Source organism: Protopterus annectens, chromosome 1.part1 (genome assembly GCF_019279795.1).
Source record: "Protopterus annectens isolate FY-2018-M chromosome 1.part1, PAN1.0, whole genome shotgun sequence".
Taxonomy (NCBI): domain Eukaryota; kingdom Metazoa; phylum Chordata; order Ceratodontiformes; family Protopteridae; genus Protopterus; species Protopterus annectens.
Genome location: NC_056726.1, coordinates 340,610,524 through 340,633,267, shown reverse-complemented (window position 1 = coordinate 340,633,267; position 22,744 = coordinate 340,610,524). Strand labels below are relative to the sequence as shown.

The following is a 22,744-nucleotide window of genomic DNA, read 5'->3' as shown; positions in this document are numbered from 1 at the left end:
AAAAGCCAGTACAACTTAAAAGTCACCTTTTCATATAAAACTACAGTAAAAAGTATTTTAAATGAGTGTCAGTGCCAAAAAGTAAAATAAACACAATTTATCCACAGAAAAATGGTTTTCAATTACTTTAAACAACTTTTAAACTGACAAGAAAAAAAGAGCACTGTTGTTTAGAAGTATAATACAGTCTCATAACAGTCCATTAAAATAGAAACTCCTAGCATTAAAATAACTTTCCTGAACAGGAAAGTGTTCTTCAACAAACAATTTTTTTAATGGAAGTTTTTCCCCCCAAAGGGAGGCTATCGGCTTATTAAAGGAATAGCCAAAGTCAAACTTCAATCCTTGTAAGCCTGAGAATAGCATACTCTTCAACAGCCATAACCTGTCATTTTAGTCAGCTCAGCATGAGCTGATTGATGGTTTGGGTTAATGTAAGGAGCCCTGAAGCTTTGGAAGCTAGCCTGCTGTTATATCCTTAACAAGATATAATCCATACAGCTAAGGCTACTGGAGCAGTGATCAAGATCATGAACATCAGGATTACACGTGGATGAATTCAAGCTATGAGTGAATGGCTTTTTTGTGAGACTTATGCCAGCATCAGGGTAGTGCTTCTAGAAGAGAATTTTGATGATTTTGATGGTTAGGGAGCAAGAGATGATGTTTGTCTTATGGCCATTGCAACAGCCTTTCCTAAAGTGGTTTGGTTTCCAGTAATTTTACTTTTTTTATTTTAATTTGGGTGTTTCCAGTAATTTTACTTTTCTTGTTTTAATTTGGTAATTTTACTAACTACTTATAGCTACATTTCCTTGTTATAATGGTCATTTCACTGTATTTTTATACTTTATTACTGACGAGGGATGACCAGGCAAAGACTGTACTCTAGTGGAAAGAATGGGTGTTGATAGGAGGAATGATGTCAAAATGTGCTAGTAGTTGCTGATCTTTTGAGTCTGAAGGGTGTGTTGTGGCCCATGTATTCCAAAAAGTCATACCTTGAAATCAGAGTACTGACCTTTAAAATGACATCACAAGAACCTAGTCTGATTTTGTGTACCAGCAGATATGTATTTACCTGGCCCCATGATAAGAAACATTTGAAAATACTTCCAGATTTATTAGTGTATGTCTGCATATGTACCCCCACCTTTATTTGAAATATGGGTGTGTGGTCCTTGGTAGTAAAAATGTATGTCTCACTGAGGGTTATAGAGATGCCACTTTTCAGATACCTGGGGTGGTTGAAGATATTGAAGCCATGAACATGTCATGTGGGCATTTCCTTATGAAAAACTGTATCCTCAGGCAATCCAGATGACTCATTTACTCTTCACTACCAAACCTGGGAGCATTTGCTATGTAATCCCATTTCTGTGATTCTGTTGTTCTGTGCTGTGTTGAGAAATTTCAGAAATAATATAATAGTTTTCCACAGCACTTAATGTTTAAAAATGTTTAAAAAAATCCTCTTGAAATGAAAAGGATTTGTACTATCTCTACCCCACCCCCTACCCTAGTGCAATTGCCCACCAAGGAGTGTCCTGCTAAAATGGGGACAGCTGATAGCCATGTAGCTGTCAGGTCCACAGCAAACTCTCCTCACCAAACACTGAGTCCCAGTATCTGTCTGTGAAGTAGGCTGACAGGGTTCAGCATCTGGAAGGCTATTGACATCTTTTTGCACTAATTTGTACACATTTCCTTTGTCTTAGCCAGCCTTAAAGGAAGAAAAAGGTTTCTCCTAAGTTGTTGGTAACTCTCAATCAATCAGGGTCAAATCACAACAGAATCAGGGACAAACTCAGAAATAATCAGGGGCAGTTAAGTACACGTTTTAAAATATTAGTACTATTAAACTGAAACATTGACAGAATAAGGGAATGTGAAGTAATATACATTTTCTGAAGTAAAAGAAGTATATAACTCTAACCACCTATTTTTCCAAAAGTCACCAGTTTTGGGAGAGATTAATGGGGGCAGAACTAAAATTTTAGTCAAAATCAGAGATGTTCCAGAAAATCAGGGGCAGTTGGAAACATACCTCTCAACCTCTTAGAGCAAGAAATCCGGGCAATAGAGTTGCCACTTTTCAAATGGCCAAAGTGGGACATTTTTTGGTACAAATGTCAGATTTTGCAGGGCAAAACATACCCACAGCCAGTACAAAGGACAGAACTTCAGTTCTTTGTCTAAATATAAGCTTATTCTTGTAGCATTTTAGTTGCTTATTCTGTTTCTTATAACATTTAGGTGTTTCAGATACATAATAACTGTTTTATGCAACTATTACATAAAATATACAAAATATTTTTGTCCTAAATTCTCAGGACATTTGCCATTTTTTTCAATTTATTTGCAGGACACAACTGCCCAAAGAGGGACTGTCCCTCGCAAAGTGGGACAGGTGGTAACCCTACAAAGCCATAAATAAAAGTGGGGAAAAGGCCCAAAAATAGGGGCAATTTTTAAATATTGTTCTTTAAAACGTAGAAAGCTGATAGAATAACAGGTTTTACATTAGAACAGATTTTCTAAACGGTATAAGTCTGAAACTCAAATCTCTCTCATTATTTTGTAACGTCACTCTTTAATGATTTGCCAGTAATTTGCCAGAAAACCACAATTTTATGAAAAACGCACAAAAGATATGTGGCAAAAATCTGGAAATTCTGTGAAAATCTGTACACTTGAGAGGTATGAGTGGAAAGGTGTATTGAACGGTGTGTGGGGTATTTCCTTCTGTCCCACCTAACCAATAGTAGTAGACGTAATTCGTAAGTTTTTTTTTTATTAATGTCTTGACTTTTAAAGCACCTCATTTTGCTTCATTCTCGGCGGCTCACCATTTCCTTGGGGTCTCTCCACTCCATAAAGTCCTGACAGCTTCATCTGCTGCCTGCAGCAGTTGCTGCACACACACGGTAGCTGACTGCAGTATAAAAGGAGGACCATAGGACCCTGCACATATGTATAATATTTTCCTTTTACACTGCTGCCGCTCTGCACAGAAACAGTGCTACAGTGCTGTAACCGTGTTATCCAAGACGAACAGCAGCTGAAGGCTAGAGGCTGAAGATTATTTTCTAAGGTATTTCAAAACACCGTAGTTTTTAAGGATTAGCATAAAATGCCATTAACAGACTGTGTGTCTACATCTGGGCGAGGGCATTATTTGCTGAGTTGCTTCCTTTATTGATGGCAAGCTGCACAGCAAATGTCTTTTATTTTTTGCATATTTTTGGTAGACTGTCGATAGAAAACCAACGCTGAGAAAACTGGATTTCACTGTTTTTCAGGATCAATAAAAGTGGATGGCTCTGGGTCGGGTTTGTGTTGATGCATTTTTGCATTATGGATATACTACATATTCTCTAGTCAGCAGTCCTATTCCACAGAAATGCAGGGTGTAGCAGAGCTTTGGTGAAGTCACATTTTTTTCTACCTTTATTACACTTGTAAACACTATGAATGAACGTCTGGATATATATGCGCCGGAGGACGGGGGTGTGTGATACGTAAGGTAACCCAACGTTGTTTTTTTTTTTTGTTACTGGCGTTTTCTGTAGAATGGTTCAGCATCCTCTTAAGTTAAACTAAATACAGTGACATCTTTAACTCTACAGTAGCCGTAGTAAGGAGTAGATCATTTTCTGTTTTCAGGTTCCTTATAGGTACGAGGTTGTTGCTGTACTTTGGGATTACTCCTTTTAATGTACTGCCATTGGCATTACTGTTTGATTCATTGAGGTGAGTTATACAATGATACTTTTATACTTTACCCTGCAAACTTGGCATTTGATGCTACAGGTGCTGTTATCTTGAGCTGCCTTTGTATCAGAGGAGGCAACACGCGTTTTCTTTTAACTATCTATTTATTTAAGGCTGACGGATTTACTAGAATTTGCATGATCAAAGAATTGTGTGTATAGTCCTTTAGTAAACCTTTAGGCATACACACACGTATGAACCCAGTGTATACACACATGGACACATTTTAGGGGCATACACAATGGGGTGGGGAGGTAAGATTGAAAAAGACCCATTTAAGGCATGCATGACCTTTGCAACTCTGTTTTGAGGACATATTGTGTAATGTGGTGGCCTCATCACTTTAATTCACCATTACATCCATGTAAGGAGATTTGTGATTCTGGTCTTTAACACACTGATGAACTAATGGAATAAGTTTTGTACACTTTATTTTTTTTTCTCTAAATGAAGGAAATGGAAGGAAATGCTGGAGGATGAATGGGAGTTATTAGAGCTTTAGGATTACAAGTGGATAAAGAGATGCCACAAGATTTGGCCCTAGCCAGAGATGGCTAGGGCCAAATCTTGTGGCATCTCTTTATCCAGTTGTAATCCAAAAGTTGTCTGGCTAGGGCAAAATCTTGTGGCATCTCTTTATCCAATTGTAATCCAAAAGCTGTAATAACTCCCATTCATCTTCCAGGATTTTCTTCAATTTCCTTCATTTAGAGATGAAACATTAACTGATTAATGTTATTGCAATAATCTAACACCAAATTGTTATACAAACATGTACATGCTAAGAATGACAAGTTACATTAGTTGTTTCCTATTACAGTTTCTCCTCCTGTTGCATGTGCGTGTTTGTGTGTATGCTTTCAGTTGTTGTTCAGTCCTGCGTTATGACATTTGTATGAAGGTCTTTAACACAAATACTATATTTCTTTTTGTCGCATGATCACCGTAAAGATGGTGTGTCTGTCTTTCCTCCCCAGTCAGTTCCTTCTGTAATTTGTAACAATACTAAAATACCTTGTTATGTGAATCCTAAGGTGCTTCTGCTTAATTAACATTTCCAATTGTTAATTATTTCTGTACTAAACAGATTGTAGTTTGGCACACTTATTTAAGATAAATTAAAACACTAGAAAATGTATTCCATATGTTTATTGGAAATGGTACATTTTCTCCACAGGTTAAGATTCTACAGTATGTGATAACAGAAAAGGGTTGATCAGTATATGTTTGCAATTATATTGCTTTATTTCTTTTAGTGGAAAATTACACCCAAGGTGCACTACTCAGTACAATAATAATTCTTATACATTATCCTTTGTTCATAAAGGCATGACATGATCACAGTTCCCCGGCTTAACCATTTCTTATAAAACATAGTTTTAAGCATTTATGTATTTAAAGAAGGGTTTTACAAAAAAAAAAAAAAACTGAGAAGTTTAACAAACAGTTTTGTTGATGACCAGTAAGGCTTATAGTATGCTGCTATAATGCTTAAGAACACTACTAAAATACCTTGGGGAATCTGTGACTGTCACCAGTTTTCAATGTAATTTATTTTATTTATTTATTCCTTTGATATGTGCTGAGTATACACCGTATACACCCATGTGCCCATATATACACATTTCTGTGTACATGTATTTCATGTATGTATAGATACACACACACACACACACACACAAACATTTATATATATATATATATATATATATATATATATATGTATATATATATATCTTTGGGCATACATGCGTGCGATTGGCATATAATTGTGTAGACCCACACACACATCAACACATATATGCTTATATGTGTATGTCATTGTGGGCACATGTGTACATAAATGTTTGAATAGAAGTAAATACTTTCTCAGCTGTATGGTTGCCTCTGTAACACTAAGAATTATGCCTTTAAAGCAGATCCAGGATTTGACATATACATTTGAGTGCATAACCATTAAATCAGCTTGCATACACTATAGCTGTAATAAGTATGCCAGTTTCACTAATAATAGGTACATAAGCCATATTTCTATCCATCACAATTTAATTTCTTCAAATACTATTTTTTTACATACTTTGATGGGAAATGGACCCCATTCCTAAGTCAGAGCATAGCCGAAGTTCATGAAATCTGTATTGCTTCAGTCATTGATGTTAGCCAAGAGTGGTCTTCTTAGCACTCACAGTGCGTCCAGAATTGCCTCCTTCTGTAGTTCAAAAAGGGTTAGATTAATTGGTAGCATATTTAAGTAAGACATTACATTCTTTTTTTATTAGATCTATTGCTCTTAATACTATTTGAACTGCCTAGGTACCTTTCTTCCACATTACTCTCAATTCTCCCTCTATTGTGTGGTATTTTATGACTTTGTATCTCTCTGTACATAAGAGCTGTAATTAGTGAATATAGCAATTCAGTATGTCAAATGTGAATAAAGATTTTCCACTAGGGCAGGTATGTACATGAATGCATTTATTTACTTCATAAGTTCATTTCCTTAGTTTCAGAGTTGTTCTGGTATTGGGTTGTACATTTTTATGCCAGTGTCATATTTTTAAATGATGACTTTGCTTTACAAAACAGCATTATACTTGCTCTGAAATGTGTAGTGGCTGACTTTAGATTGTACTGTTATGGTATGATAAGTAGGACACTAGAGGCATTAGCCTGTGGTGTGTGTGATACCATCTCTTGTCATCAACCTTCATTGAGCTAACATAGCTTATTCGTTTTTGTTATCTTACGGTGGTACAGCTGTGGAGGGTTTATAATCTTTCATATAGTTTGGTAGACTGCAGTGGCAAATGCCTATACATTTGATCAAGTACAAGCTAAAGATGTTTTTGTGGTTTCCTTGTTTGTCACTTCTGAAAAACATAGACTGGCATCCAAGTCTAGCTGAATAATAAGTTTGGTGTGGTTCAAATGGTGGAGTAATGAATGCACCAATAAAAGTGATAATCATTTTCACAAATCTTACTTGTTTGCATTAGTTCACCTTGGCTTTGTAAAATGGATTTTATTTCTGATTTGTAGATCACAGTAATCAGTACTTATGTCACTACTGCAAAGTATTAAAATGTCCATTGATACTTTGTCTGTTATCTACATATAGCTATCCAATGCCTTAATTCTGCAATGTAACTACATTGTGTTGTATCTAGAATAGTATTATGGGATATGAAACCTTTAAAGAATAAACTCCAAGATGAAAACATGACATTGCATTTTTTCTTTTAGCACACAAAGAATAATTTGTTCTTCACTAATTTCTTCATATATGTAACAACAAAACTATGGCACTTAACATTTTCAGTAACAGTAAGTGAAACGTTGCACAGATTGTGACAATCGTTATTCCTTTATTGCCAATCAGTTAAATCTCTGGTATGTACTTTTCAACAGAGTTATGTGCATGGTCTGAAACAACATTTACACAATGAGTGACATAATGTAGCTATCTGTTAAGTTCCATAGCTGACTGATAGTACTACTGCATGCTATTTATTAATGCCTTTGAAAATATATCTAACAGTACAAACGTATGCCTTATAATCAGAATGGAAATAAGAGAACTGATGGAATTGAAACCAACTATTTCCAGCCAGCTGCTGACAAAACATTACTGTTTATTGAATAACATATATTTTACAGATTTCACTCTGGATTGTATTCTGATAGTTTATTGGTTGCTGTTACCACATTTAAATAACTTTGTTAGATGACTCCAAATTACTTCTCTGAATATCCTGCCTATGAAAATATATAATTAGGGGAAAGGTAAGATTATTAAAAAGTACATTAATACTCAAAGTTAATTTTGCTGTCTTTGTAATTGTTTTTCTTAAATTGTGGTGTTACTAACTTTTGAGGGCCATGTGGATTTTTCCTCTACCCTACAAATGTGATACAACTTTCTTTCCATTTGAATAACTTAGCGTCAGAAACATTACAGAAGTTACTCTAATATTTCTTTAAAAATAATGGGCTCTCTGTGTAAATGTCTAAATAAACTACCAAAATACCATCCACTGAGGCCTTGCAGATATGTAGTTCATGACCACAGCACTGGCTAATTAATCTATAATGTATACGCACAAAAGCCTATAACTGAAACGCCTGTCTGCTTGGCTACTCTAGATTTCTATCAATTCACCTTTTCAGGTCCATTCTTTTTTATTAACCTCTTTAGCTGGCAGTATTGTCCTGACCACATTGTTTTATAGCTATTACAAATGCAAAAAAAAAACTGGGGTTCAAGGGTTCAAAAATTATCATAATGGCTTCACTGTTGTAATTATTTGTAGATGACAGTTTCTGCAGACTAAATGTTTCTGCAGGCATCTCTCAGTGAAATTAGGAGCGAAAATGCAGCTTGTAGTTATGTGTTTTAATTATAGAGACCCTGCTCCAGAGTGACTCATCAGATTATCAAGTTGTTCAGTTTTCTATTTTCCTGATATCCATATCATTTCAAAAGAATGTAGACCATGAGTAGAGGAGCGCCCTGGTCAGCCTCAGTAAGATGAGATCCCTTATAAAACCCTCAAAGCTAGCTACGAAAACAAGATTGCCACAGATTCTGAGGACAACCACAAAGCATTCTATAGCTATGTCAGGAATCTCAATGGCAGCATCCAGATCTGCTCTGAGTTACAGCACAATGGCACAAAAATTACAGAACCAACTGATATTGCCAACATCCTGGCAGATAGGTTCAGTGCTAACTTTACCCCTCTCTCACCCCCTAAAGGGCCTATATCTATACAGGAAGAATGCAGAGTCCCTGTAATCACAACTACACAGGTAAAAGCAGCATTCTCTAAAACCAAAAACACAGCATCCATGGGACCGGACAACATCCCAGGCTGCGTTTTACATGAACTTCAGAATGAACTGGCTCCCTAACTAAGTACCACGTTCAATCATAGCCTCACGTCAGGCTTTATGCCCACTGAATGGCACACAGCAACAGTTATCCCACTCCATAAAGGGGGAGCCACCACTGATCCTGGGAACTATCACTTTATTAGCCTGACGAGCCTGGTCTGCAAGGTCACAGACGAAGGTAAGGTGGTTCACACGGCCTATCTTGACCACGCCAAGGCTTTCAACACCATCCTCCATTCTGGAATTATAGCTAAACTTACTAAACTAGGTATAAATCCCTATGTCACAAGATGGGTTGCCAACTGGCTCACTGACAGAACCCACACTGTAAAAGTTGCAGACTCCAAATCTGACTTCAAACCAGTGACAAGTGGAGTACCACAGGGTTCAGTCCTGGGACCTCTCCTGTTTGGTATCTACTTCTCTGAAGTACAGGCTAACACAGAAGGCCTCTGGATAACAAAGTTCGCAGATGACTGCAAACTAGGAGCTATAGTCGAGTCCTCAAATGATGTGGACATCCTACAGAAGGGCCTCACCGAGACAGATGCCTGGTGTCAGAGCCATGTCCTCAAGCTCAATGCCAAAAATTGCATTGTCATCCCCTTTGGTAAAAACTTTGTACCCATGAACTACCACATAGGCAGCAGTCTTCTTAGCGCTGAATGTGTGATAAGAGACCTTGGGACCCAGGTGGACAGTAGTCTCTCCTTTGATAATCACATTGCCACAGTAGTCAGGAAATCCTTCTATGTGGCACATCCCATCACAAAACGGTTCTCATCCAGGAAAAAAGAGGTCATTGTTCCCCTCTACTCGACACTCATTAGACTCATTATGGAGTACAATGCCCCTTTTGAAATGTACCTCACAAGACATCTGCAACAGCTGGAAAGGCCACAGAAGTACCTCAAAAAGAGGATTACTGGCCTCAAACAGATGCCCTACATTGACCGTCTCAAAAAACTCCAGCTTTACTCTATAGCATATCGCTTACTCCGAGGTGATCTCTGCCTAACATATAAAGCTATGTCAAACCCAGAGCTGTTGGACATGCTACACCTAAAGAAATCCCAATCCCTCTGAGCTACACACTCTAGGGACCTAAACCTTGTCACCGCAATAAACAGGACGTGCTGGAGGTATAGATTCCTGTCCCAGAGACTTCCCATACTCTGGAACAAGCTACCCATCTATGTCAAGCAAAGTTCCTCATTAACACTCTTCAAGAAAAATCTTGATGAGTGGATGGGAAATAGGAAATACACCCTGGGGATCACTTCTGTGACTCTGCTCGACAGGGGCACAGGAAATTAACTTTCTTGGGTTGGCGTAAGCCAGGGAACTGTGTTGGGTAGGCTTACTTAGGCCCTTGGGCTGATAACCTAGTACCTACCTATGAACTTGCATACATAGTTACTGCTAGAATGGCATCACCTTTAAATCTATTATTCTATAACAGGTTGTACTTTTTTGAATATATGGGCTATTTGAATGGCTTTAGTGTCATTTCTCTATGATCTGTAATAATGGTTCACTTTATCTGTGTTCAATACTTAGCCTTTCTTTGCAGTGAGTAACTGTACTGTTCAGTTTTCTTTTATTTTTTTGTATTGCTACTTAACATATACTATGTTAGTCATGGAAAATTAAGGATTATTTTATATGTTTTTTATGAACTGTTCATTAATGGTAGTCTGCTTTTTTGCCAGTTTTGACATTTTATTCTGGGTATCTTTTTCATTATACAGTTGAAATATTTCTTACTGCATATTCTACAGTTAATTATGGACTGCTGTTAAAATCCAATCTTTTGTGATTCAACTGGGCTGACTTGTTCACTTAAATCCAACTTGTCAGATCAGTACTAAGCATGTTTGTATTGTTATCCAGTTAGTAAAGTTATTTTGCTTTCATTTAAATATTATTTATGCTTAACTAAATTTTAAAACATCATGTAGGACTAAAGTGGCTGGTAGAGCTGTGTTTTCTTTTGACAATATCAGTGGTGTGATATTGACTGAATGGTTCCATATAACAGAGTTTGTGAGTCTTCCGCAGAAAAAGGCTTTCACAATTTTATCATGTCTTAATCATTGCCAGAAGTCTGCTGCAACTTTCACATGTTCTGTAGAGCAGTATCCAGCATTGTAATTAACATCCTGCTAATTTGTCAAGTAAGTCACCAAAATTTTCATGCAGAAGGTTTTGACAAAGTTTTTTTTTAAAATAGCTAAAGTCGACAACAGTTAAAATACAGATAATAGCATACCGATGATTTTAATTCGCTATCCCATGTTAACAAAACACACTCACATAAATGTCGGTATACTTCTGTAATTATAGTGGTCATTACTGGGCTGTCATTAACAGCAGAGTCCAGTTTTGAAAACAATCCTGATAGTTTTTTTTTCAACAAAAGGCATGTGGTCGAACAGAAAATGTTTATGTTGTGTACAGTCATTTTTTCAGTGTATTGATGTAAGTACATAGCCATTGAACAACACACACTTTTTTGATTTACAATAACTGAAGTATAAGAGGTCAAGTGAATGACTTGAGTGTCCAACAGTCAGTTGGATATGGCTCTGACATAGCCTTACTACAGCCTTTTTATTTTGTACAGCACTTGATTAGAATGTATGCAGCTGTTTTCTTGCCAGCCATTGCATAGATTTGGTGGTTTGGTAAAATAAGACAACAGTAGATAAGACAGGACTATAAGTTTTAAACCCATTACTGTAACAGCATCCAAGCCAATTGTCAACAGATGGTGATAATGTCAGTTATACTTCTTTTTTATTTGGTTAGCTCTACAAAGACATGCTAGAGTATGGTGTTATAAACATGGGTGTGATTGTTCAGACTTCCATAGATTGTCATTGTGACACCCCAGCGCTAGCCCCAGTAATCAAGGAGCCTCAATCCTCACCACTGGCAACAGTGGGGGATGTACACAATGGGAGGATGATGAGTACACACACAGTAAAGTGCAATTTCCCTTAAGACCACATAGAGATCACAGTCAGTCTGGTTCTGGTTTCTCCCTCTCTCTCCAGATCTCCAGTAAGACTCTCCAGTGGCACAGCTATAGAGTTGAGTCCTTAGCCAGGGTTCCAAGCCAAGTCCTCCCAACACTCTTTCTGTCCAGACAGTGCTTCATGTCACTGCCTAATTAGCTCCCACATACACACACACACACACACACACACACACACACACACACACACACACACACACACACACACACACACACACACACACACACACACACACACACACACACACTTTGAGATTTGATTTATACACAAACACACACCTGGGAAAGGCTGGCACAGGTTTGCTAGCTATGTTCCCTTCTGCCCAGACTATAAAGTAATTATCACTGACAACAGACCCCTTATCAGCTACTTTAAGGCCCTTACCAAAGGGTGTCCAATCCTCCTGCATAATGTTACTATTAATCCAAATGGTAGTCTGACCAAGAACAAGGCTATTTAGGAGTAGCCTGTAGAGTGTCACCAAAAACATATGCAAGTACTCTCAGAGCTTAAATATGTCTCACAAATATCAGCCACAAAGCTAGGTTTAAATATAGTTAATAATAAAGGAACAAGACAATACACAGTAAATCAACACAGTAACTTCAGAGTTCAAAATCAAAGGAAATATTTAAAAAAACATTGCAGGACAGTCTCAAATAAATAAAGAAAACATCTAAGCTATACTTCACTATATTCCTAAATGTAGCTAAGAAAAAATAGTGTGCTCTAGACTTATTTACAGCAAAGCAAATGTAGATGGTGGTGATGAGTGGATGCTCTTGTTACATCAAAGACAAAGTACAAAATGTCCAGTCTCTCTCTGAGATAGTTCTTAAATTAATATCAAATATTACTTTTGGGTTAGCTTGGATGGCATCACTTTTTGTCACCTGACTTTAGTTCACAAGCTACCCCCTTTGTCAGAAAGTACAAGCATTTTTAGCGTCTCTCTGTAAAAATACTTATCTCTCAGATGTTTGCAGATCCTGAAAGTCATAAAAAAACACGTCTGCATCTCAAACCTAGTAATTACTTCTCTTCCAAGACAATACAAAAAACTTCTAACTCTAGACATTGTGTCTGCTACACTGAAACTGAGAGATAACTTTTATAACACAATCATAAAATAATTTAGTTTCAACTTATTTTCTTGAAGTTTTGCAAGTTAACCTTTTATGTCCCAGTTTCTACTGTTAAAACCTATGCAGGTATACTATTACAATAGTTTATATACATTGCATAATGATGCATTTCTTGACATTCAGTTTGAGGCCATGCTAATGACTGATGCCAGAAGCATGGCCTCAAACTGAATGCCAAGAAATGCATCATTATCCCCTTTGGGCAAAATGGTGTCCCCACTAATTATCACATTAATAGCAATGCACTAAGCATGCAATCAGTCCTGAGGGACTTGAGCATCCAGGTTGATAGCAACCTGATTTTTGCCCACCATGTTGCCTCCATTGTACGGAAGGATTTATACATGGCCCACCTCATAAATAATGGTATTTCATCCAGGAACATGGAGGTCATAACATCCTGTACTCCTCCCTTATCAGACCCATTATCGAATGCAATGCCCCCTGTGAAGATTGGGGAAGATGGGTGAAGGCTGCCAGCCCAGCCAAATAGAATTTGCTACATAATTCTGGCATTTGGAAATACAAATATAACATACAGGCTTGTTTCTTAAATGAAAGAAAACACTGTAAAATGTGAATTTCAAGATTGTAGCAACATTGCCATCTGCTGTAAGGAAAACTAAGCCAAGCATTTCAAGTGTTCTTTGAAATTAAAATTATGTTTTGTATGTCCTTTGAAGTTAGAATTTGGAATCGATGAGTCTGGCATAAGCATCCTGCCTATTGTTTTAAGGCTAAAGTTAATGACCAGAATTTACATGTGGAATGTCCTTTTTTGCTCTAAGTGTAGAAGAATATAAATGTAGTTAATGTGTAGCCAAGGAACTCCAGGAAGGATGAAAAAGATGATGTAATGTTTATCAGAACTGGAGTTTCAATTTAAACAGTGAGAACCAGAGAGTGTTAAGTATTTTGATCTTGGATATTCAACTTATCAGCACTCTGCTTGTGTCTTAAGTAAGTTATCTTAGAAGTATGTTTTCTTGTAGAAATAGCTACGACTATAAAGATTAGACTAAGTGTTTTTCTGTTATGTCAGAACTGTACTACGGAATTATTTTAAGTTGCTGTGTGATCTCTGAACTCTTGAATAGCACTGTGGTGCAGTAGTATTGTCTTGTGTTTTTAGTATTTATTATTAAATATTTTTAAACCCTTCTCAACTGTGGCTGGTTTATGTAGAGATAATTAAACTCTAGAGTACATTGCATATTTATAGAGTTTATTGTACAAGGCCACGCTAATAAGCCTTGACTGATTAGTCACACTTACCAATTAGATAATAATATTGCATAGTAATAATTGGACACCGTTTTAAGGGCCTTTGGGGAGCTGATAATTATTAGCTGTTGGTGGCAGTGATTACTACCGTATAGTCTGGGTAAAGGGGCATGGCTAGAGAATCTGTGTCAGCCTTTCCCGGGAGTGTCTGTGAAGTTGTATAAATAATTATCTCAAAGTGTGTGTGTGTGTGTGTGTGTGTCAGCTACTTGGGCAGGGACACAAAGCACTGGTTGGACAGAGAGGGTACTGCAGGTTAGCTTGCCAGCTAGGCTGAGATCTGGACCATATAGCTGTGCCAGTGAGGGGTCTTATTGGGGACCTGGGGAGCAAGGCAGCAACCAGCCCCAGACTGACTGCGATCTCTGTGTGCACTTAAGGGAAATTGTACTTTACTGTGTGTATTTGTTATCCTTTCCTCTTATATGAGATGCCCTTTCTGGAGTTAGTGGTGAGGATTGAGGCTCCTTGATTGCTGGACCAGAGTGCGGGCATCACACCCCCTTTGACATGTACCTTGCTAAGCACATGCAGCAGTTGGAGAGACCGCAGAGATTCCTGACCAGAAAAATCGAGGATCTCAAACACCTATCCTATACAGATAGGCTAAAAGCCCTGTCCCTCTACTCAGTCTCCTACAGACTGCTCAGAGGTGACCTGTGTCTGGCAAACAAGGCCATCTCAGACTCAGCCTTGCGGAAGTTGCTGCATATCCGTAAATCAAACTCCACACGCTCAACCCGCACGCAAGGTTTCAACCTAGTCTGTGACATTAATAGAACTTGTTGGCGGAATAGAATTGTGTCCCAATGACTCCCTCATCTGTGGAATAGACTTCCTCTCCATGTCAGGCAGAGAGTACCTCACTAGCCCTCTTTAAGAGGAACCTGGACAACTGGATGGGAAACAGAAAATATACCCCTGGGATCCCACCATAGTTTTCATATTTTTCCCCTTGCAAACAGTTTTCCTATATTAATGAAGGGAAATACTTCCCAGCTAATATTGTTAATTTATTTAAAATGTTGTTTTGCATATTCTCTTGTGGTAATACAAAAGTCAAATAAAAATTCTAACATATTTCTTTCCTTATGGATACATAAAGAATGCATGACTCAGCTCAAACATGCCATAACAAAACAGAATAAAGGAAACATTGATCATTATAGCTTATTAAGTACGCACTTTATGCACACATGACATTAGTCATCATCTCTTGTATTATAGTTAAGGTCTTATTGTGGAGACTTGTAACAACTCAGAAGCTGAAATTAAAATAGAAGTGCTGTTGGAATTATGAATGATTCATCTTGTGAGCTGCATGTATGACAGAGGGTTTGTTTCAATACTGAATGAGCACAATGTCAAATGTGTGCAGGAATATTAATGTTTGAATGAAAAAGTATTAGTTGTGAAGATGTGAAACACTCTGTTATAGCAGATTTTGTTTGTCCTTTCTCCAAGTTGAAAGATCTTGCAGTTGGTATATATGATATGTAGGAGGTGTGGGGAGTGCAGGCAGCTTGCTGCCCTGCAGAAATAAAGCTGGTTTTTGTTATGCCAGCATTTAAGTGAAAAGCCAATTCGATGATGTAATTTCGATACAGACCGGTATCCTGGGTCCCGGGTGTATCTTTCACTAGAGTGTCCTCAAGCCTCTCTCAAACAGTGTTAGAAAATCCGTCTCAAATCCAAAAATTGTCACAAAATCAGGAATGGATATTTGATGCTGGGGTCTATCACCCTGCATCACCACATTACCTACTGTTTGCTATATAAACACTTCGAAGATTATACAATCAGAGAGAATCATATATATGCATGACTTTTCTATTACATAAAATAAATATGTCATTTCTTCTTTATGAAATTTGGTGGAAAGTACAATTTTTGAAATACAGGACTCAAACTGGTAGAATTTCAGCAGCTGTATTTCATTAGCAGAAGGGACAACTGTTTAATTAAGTAGCTGCTATATTTAAAAACAAAACAAAACAAAAACAGAAGTTTAATCCAGAGGTCCAAGAACCATTAGACATGCCTTTGGTTTCAAACATTTTAATTTTTTTCATGTTAATAGTGATCAAACTCTGCAGCTCAGGTGCACTAACTTTGAATTGAAAATCTTAATAATAGTTATGGTTCTGGGCACATTTAGATGAACCCCCTCATGCTATAACCATGTTTACCAGATCAGGTAACAGATAAGCTGCTTAAGAAGTGTCTTTATGTATATTGTTGTCATCTAATGAATATAATGTGTGGGTTTAGCATAATAGTTAAGGTCTTCATCTCATAGACACAGGGTGCACGGTTTGATTCCAACCTTGGGTAATTGGCTAGGCTTAAAATGGCCCTTCAGGGCAGTTAACCTAGCATTCACCTATGAACTATATACCATAGTTGCCAAATAATGACTAAAGAACACATATTATTAATTTGCATTTATAAATTTTGCATTCATTGGACAAACATGGTATCCTACACATCTAGCCATGGTTATGAGTCATATGTGACTCCCATAGTGAGTCCATGAAGAGCAAATTCCATCCACAAAGATTACTAGACATGCAGGGAATGGAAGCTGATTGTCAGACCATTCACCCTTATCTCTCTTGTCTCTCTGTCACACAAACACACACACACACACACACACACACACACACACACACACACACACACACACACACACACACACAGACTTACCTATGGTTGGTTACTCAGCTATGCATCTAATGCACATTTTAGGGACTTGGGAGGAAACTGGAGTACCCAGAGAAAACCCACACAAACATGGCATGGGCATGCAGACATCACACAGAAGGCACCCTACCTGCAGTCTACCTAAGGGTCAGACCACAGATCCTCTTGCTCTGAGGTGAAAATGCTACTCTGTGCACCACTCTGCCACTATAATTTACCAAACACAGCATTCAGTATTTTATACATGGCAGAAAGCATGTACAAAGTATATGCATAGATGTATGCATAATGATATAGTGCAGATATAAATGTTGTTTACTGAAATTAAATAAAACTCCCAAAGATCGACGTTTACAAAGATATCATGTATGTGCTGAGCAACAGTCTTGGGGCATACAAAACTTAAACTAAAAAAAAAAATAAAATAAAATATCATTTTTGTGGGGGAGGGGGCCCTGTGCACCCCCTGCTAATTATATGTATTAACTCAGAGATACCACACTCTTGGGAAAAGGGCATATTCATCTAGCACTCGAAATGTGCAGTCTCACGCACCTGTCGACTGTCTGTGTAGTCAGCCATATTCTGTCATCTAAAGAGATGCCGACCAACAATAGATTCAATGTATTTCGGTGGACCCATATGTAAATTGTATATATATATATATATATATATATATATATATATATATATATATAGATGTGCGTGTGTGTATACATATGTTTGTATTCACATACACGCACACACATTTATGTAAATAAAAAAAAAATATATATATATATATATATATATATATATACAGTTCATACCATGCAAAAATTGCCCACTGTCTTCAAACTTTTTATATATGGAAGTTAGAACTTTTGCATTGTCTCACCCCTTTGGTTTTACATCCAAATATACACTACTATTCCTCCACGTTACTTCATCAAAAGACAGCCTAAATTTGTATTCCCTAGATATCTAACAAACTCAGAGATCTGGTCTTGGCCACCTTGACAAACAAAATTCAAATCATCAATATAATGGAAATAATACATTACAAAATTATTTAAAAAATTATGCTTGTAAATATATTTAATTTCAAACAGTTGCATTAGCAAATTAGCATACACGGGGGCAAACAGCGCCCCCATGGCTGTACCCTACAGTTGTATAGTACATTATTAAATTAAAAAAATATATTAAACTAAATTGCAAACATTCAATAACAAAACTAATAAGTAGAGTTCCCCCCAAAAATATTCGGAGCTTGAATCCCATGTACATGTTTAATATTCGTATAAAGGCTCTTCACATCTAAAGTTAACCAGTATATGTTGGATGTCTACCTTAAATTCTTACGTTTTGACAAGAAATCAGGGGTGTCCCTGATATATGATGTCAGTTTAATAAAGCGATAAAGAAACTCAGGAACTATTAAACCAATATTGTACAAAAAATATGTACAAGCTGAGACTATTGGTCGACCTGGGGGTTATTAAGACTTGTGAATTTTTGGAGAACTATTAAATGTGGCCATACTGTATCCTTTAACTGCAAATCTTTTTTCTTCATCTTCCTTAGAAATAATCTCAATCTATGTCATTTACACAGTAATAATTCATATTGTTTCATTGGCTCTACATATACATCTAAAGAAACTTCTTCATATGCATTTCTGTCATTTAAATGCTCCATACACATTTTAATTATTGCATGTAGTGCATAATCACAATCTTCTTGCCCTTGTCAGAAGGCTTAACAAGTCCTTTAAAGCTCTCCATTCATTTTTAGTTAAATTATAACAAATTAAATGTTTATTACTCATTAATTCCCTATTCCCTATTTTTCTTCCATTGTAAAGTTAAGCATAGCTGAAAAATGCTGGACCTCTTCGTTATTAAAAGGAGGCAAGAAAGAACTGTAATACTTAATATCTGTTTTAAGTAAGCAGTACGCATTTACTTCAGATTCATCCCCCACCTCAGACACACGTGAGTAAAAACTATCATCACAACTATCGTCAACACAATTAAAATCACTGGATAATTAAAAAAAAATGTATTGTAATAGATGCAATTTATGTACCAAATGAAATATCTCATATTTCAAAACATATTAGTGTGGTAAAGTAGTAGGAAAAACATCAACCCCAGGTTAAGAACTACTATTTCTTCATTACTCAAAAAAAAGACAAGTTAATAATTAAATTAGTATTAGTGCCCTCTCCAGAAGAGCAAGAAAAAAGTTCATTTAAACAGCCACTGACATTTGTTTCATTTGTAGTTTGGTTGGAAGGGTCTCTCTGTATTGGCTGGATAACTGGATTCATTATTGCCTCTCCTTCTCTTCCTATAATTAGAAAAGGCTGGCTTACCATGATTTTGTACATTCTCAAATCTTTGTTGATGTGCTACACTGTCCTGAGCTGGAGGGAGAGGGGGAAAGCCATTTTATCTCCTTCTCATTCACTAGAGAGGGTGGTCCCTTCTGAATATGCAAAGGAAACCCCATAGGGCTTTCTACAAGTTCTGCTGAATCCTGATTGTGTATGATCCTGGCTTGTGTTTCTGTTGACTGACTTTCCACATGAAGGCTTTATCATTGTTATAGTCATGGACATCTCTTTTCAGTTTGTTTTGCTTTCTTTCACCCAACTCTCTATCAAAATTCTTTAATTTATCATTAGTATCTGTCAAAGAATATCTAATATAAGTTCAGTAGCTCGTGCGATAACTATGTGACAGTATAGTGCAAATAGCTAGATAGGCAGGGGTTCTAATCTCAGTTCTGGCAAGTGTGTGTGTGTGTGTGTGTGTGTGTGTGTTTGTGTATAAATGTTTGTAAGTGTGTATGTTGGGTTGGGAGGTTGGCATAATGGTTAAGGTGTTTGCCTTACAAACGCAAAGTGCAGGGTTTGATTCTCACATGGGGTAATTGGCTAGGCTTAAAATGGCCCACAAGGGCAGTTAGCCTAGTATTAATCTATGAACCTATAACCAAAATGCATTGGACTATGTGGTTAATTCAGAACATAAAGAATTAATTTCTTCTTTCAATTTACACTGTTTAAGAGAATCTCTCTGCACTAGTATGTTGATCAATTCCAAGGAACATCTGTGAGCTGTAGCTATCCACCTTTTCTGAAATTTCTTATCTTCCTCATTGGACAAATCAAAAGGTGTAGTGGGGCTTTTAAAGCCACTCAGCCTCCTGGGTGTTATATCCAGTTCCACATAATGTTTCAAAATCAGAATATTAAAATACACAGCTGTTTCTTGATGTAATAAATGTTTTTTCATCACAGTTTTTGTTTCTTCCTAATATAGTATAGTATAGTATAGTTTTATGTGACCATTATTGACTTGGAATGTGTACAGCTGATAAAATAGTACCAGCAAATAAAATGTTTCTTGCACTGCATTTCTAGACTTGTGTGTATGTGCAAAAACTGCAGCCATTGCATGGCAAATACTTAGTAGCAATAAAGGCAGTCCGCATTTTGACTCTTTGCCTGCTGCCTAAATAAGATGGATTTTGACCAATATGTAAGACATATTTTTATACACTGTGATACAGTGACTGTTGGGTGTGTGAAACACAAAGTGCTTGTGTTGTTTTGGTATGTGCTGTGTGTAGGGCTGCATTTGGTAGCAGGTGTGTAATAGGCAGGAATTGCAGAGCAGGCAGGCAAATCTTAAACAGGCTTGTTGTTGTTGTAGCCAATGGGGAGCAGATTAATCTTTGAATGTGTATCATAGCCATTCCCCCTGGAGGAGATCAGACTTCCTGATCTGAGCCTAGAAAGTTTTCTGAAGCAGTGTCTCCATGGAACTATACAGGAAAAATGAAGGCAGTCTAGAAGGAGTTCCTGAAAACTGAAAAGAAAAAGGCAATTGCATGTAAAAGGTACTGAATCAAAAATGTTAGCATTTGTAAGTACTGTGTTTTATTGTCCATCTTTAAGAGAAACCAGGTGTATTCAAAGAGTACTAACATTTTGTTCACCTTTGAACTGAACTTTGAAAAAGGTAGCAGTGCCTTAATGGCTGTTTTTTCTATGCCCCCCTTTATTTTGTTTTCCCTGGAAATAAGTCTCATAGATTCATAGTTTAGTACTAAGCTAACTGGCCTTGCGAGCCATTTTAAGCCATGCCAGTTATCCCTTGTGAGACTCAAACCCTGCACCTTGTGTTTGTAAGGCAAACACCTTAGCCATTAAGCCACCCTCCTATCCCTCATTTAAAATAATACAATGTTAATTCCAGGGACAATTTTTATTACTTCAAATCCCTGCTAAATACAAAATTTCTGGATGGAGTGGGGCAGAAATACACTTTTTAGTTTAAAATTTTAAATAGAGTTTTCATGACAGCCATCTGGAAGCAAATGCTCCAGGTGGGTTATTTTCTCACTCCAGAAAAGAATGCAAGTAATACTGTGTCACAACTGGCATTTTCTTTCAACTTGTGTGATAAACTGTGAGAAATAAAAAAATACTAAAACAAATAAGAAGCATAAACATAACCTGTCTGTGGGGATTTATGTGGGCAAAGGGAATCCTCATGGTGGTCAGAAACACTGCTTTGAGAAGAAATTTTCCATGGGTGAAATCATTCTGTGATGCTAAAAAAGTTTTTTTTTCTCTAAAGTTGTAGCTGCTATATTCTAATTCAGAATGGGTAAATGAACTGAAGCTTTAGTTAACTCTGCTACAGCTGCTCAGAAAAGGTGTGCAGCAAAAATGGAATTATGCAATTTGCTTCCAATACCTGCTCAGCCTCCCAAAACTGCTGTCTGGATTACTGTACCAACTATCTACTTCACTGAGAGTCCCCAAAACATTATTTCCCCAAAAATTTTAGAAAAAAATGTACAGGCAGACTTACTTGATAGCATTTGAGAGATGCAGCTAGAGAAAACTGGCCCCAAGTTGAGAGGGCTAAGGTACTGCCATCATATCTAACCAGGGGTGCACTAAATGCAGACAGAGATACAAAGAAGTAAGAGAAACTGAGAAAATGCATTTGATTGCCTAGGGGCTGAGTTGTCACATGAAGTGCAGTCTCTTAAAATTCACAGCTAGACATTCAGTATAACGAGATTGGTAAGGTCACAGATGTCTGATTTATAGCATATTTTAAACATATCAGTAAAAGTATACACATCTTGGTCATAAATTAATTTAAAAGGATACTTCCAAGCAACTAAAGAAGATGGGTATTCCAAGGTGACACTAAATGTTTTGAATCTGTAGCATCTCAGTAGAATGTCTGTTATCTGAAATATGCAACCCCCAAGTCAAACTGGCATGCATCAAAGAGGTAATAGTAAGTCTTCACTTAATTATGTTCCTTTGCCAACCATCAAGAAACTGTTACTGTTACTGTGTAAGTTGTCTTCTTTAACTGTTCTAAAATGGCACTTAAAATACTTAACAGTTACTAATATCGTCTTTAAATTACTGGAACTTAAATTCTGCTTTTTTTTTTACTGTGCTGATACCAGTCTTATTAAATGTACTATAACTGGGAAAGGGATAAAGACATACACGGGTTCTTGGACTTGGGGAACATGTTTATGTTAGGTAGATCACAATATATCTCAAGCATAAAACAGCTAGTAAGCATACGATTGAAGGAGTACTTGTACATGGAGACCTGGGAAGCACCCTGTAATATACAGGGAAAGACAACCCCTATTAGGCAAAGTGTTAGACTAAGTTGCGCTAGTTTCTAATTCAATGCATGGTGTGATAATTGCCCAAGGCTTTCCCAATTTTAAAGAATTATGGAAGATATGGTGGGGAGGGTCAACTGAATACATTCCAAAAAATACATAGCCCCAGTAAAGAAGTACAGAAGTAAATAAGAGTTGGCTCTAGGTGGAAGGGTTAAATATATGTGATACAGACTGTCTCCA

At 37.0% G+C, this 22,744-nt stretch overlaps 1 protein-coding gene across 2 annotated transcripts in view; it reads left to right on the top strand.

Moving 5' to 3' along the window:
* The first annotated feature begins 2,983 nt into the window (after nucleotides 1–2,983).
* RAB27B (RAB27B, member RAS oncogene family) overlaps nucleotides 2,984–22,744 on the top strand; it is a 2,233,495-nt gene continuing 2,213,734 nt past the window's right edge. For both annotated transcript variants that reach the window (XM_044075084.1, XM_044075069.1), the window contains exon 1: nucleotides 2,984–3,094. The gene's annotated coding sequence lies outside the window, so the exon portion shown is untranslated. The remainder of the gene's footprint in view (nucleotides 3,095–22,744) is intronic.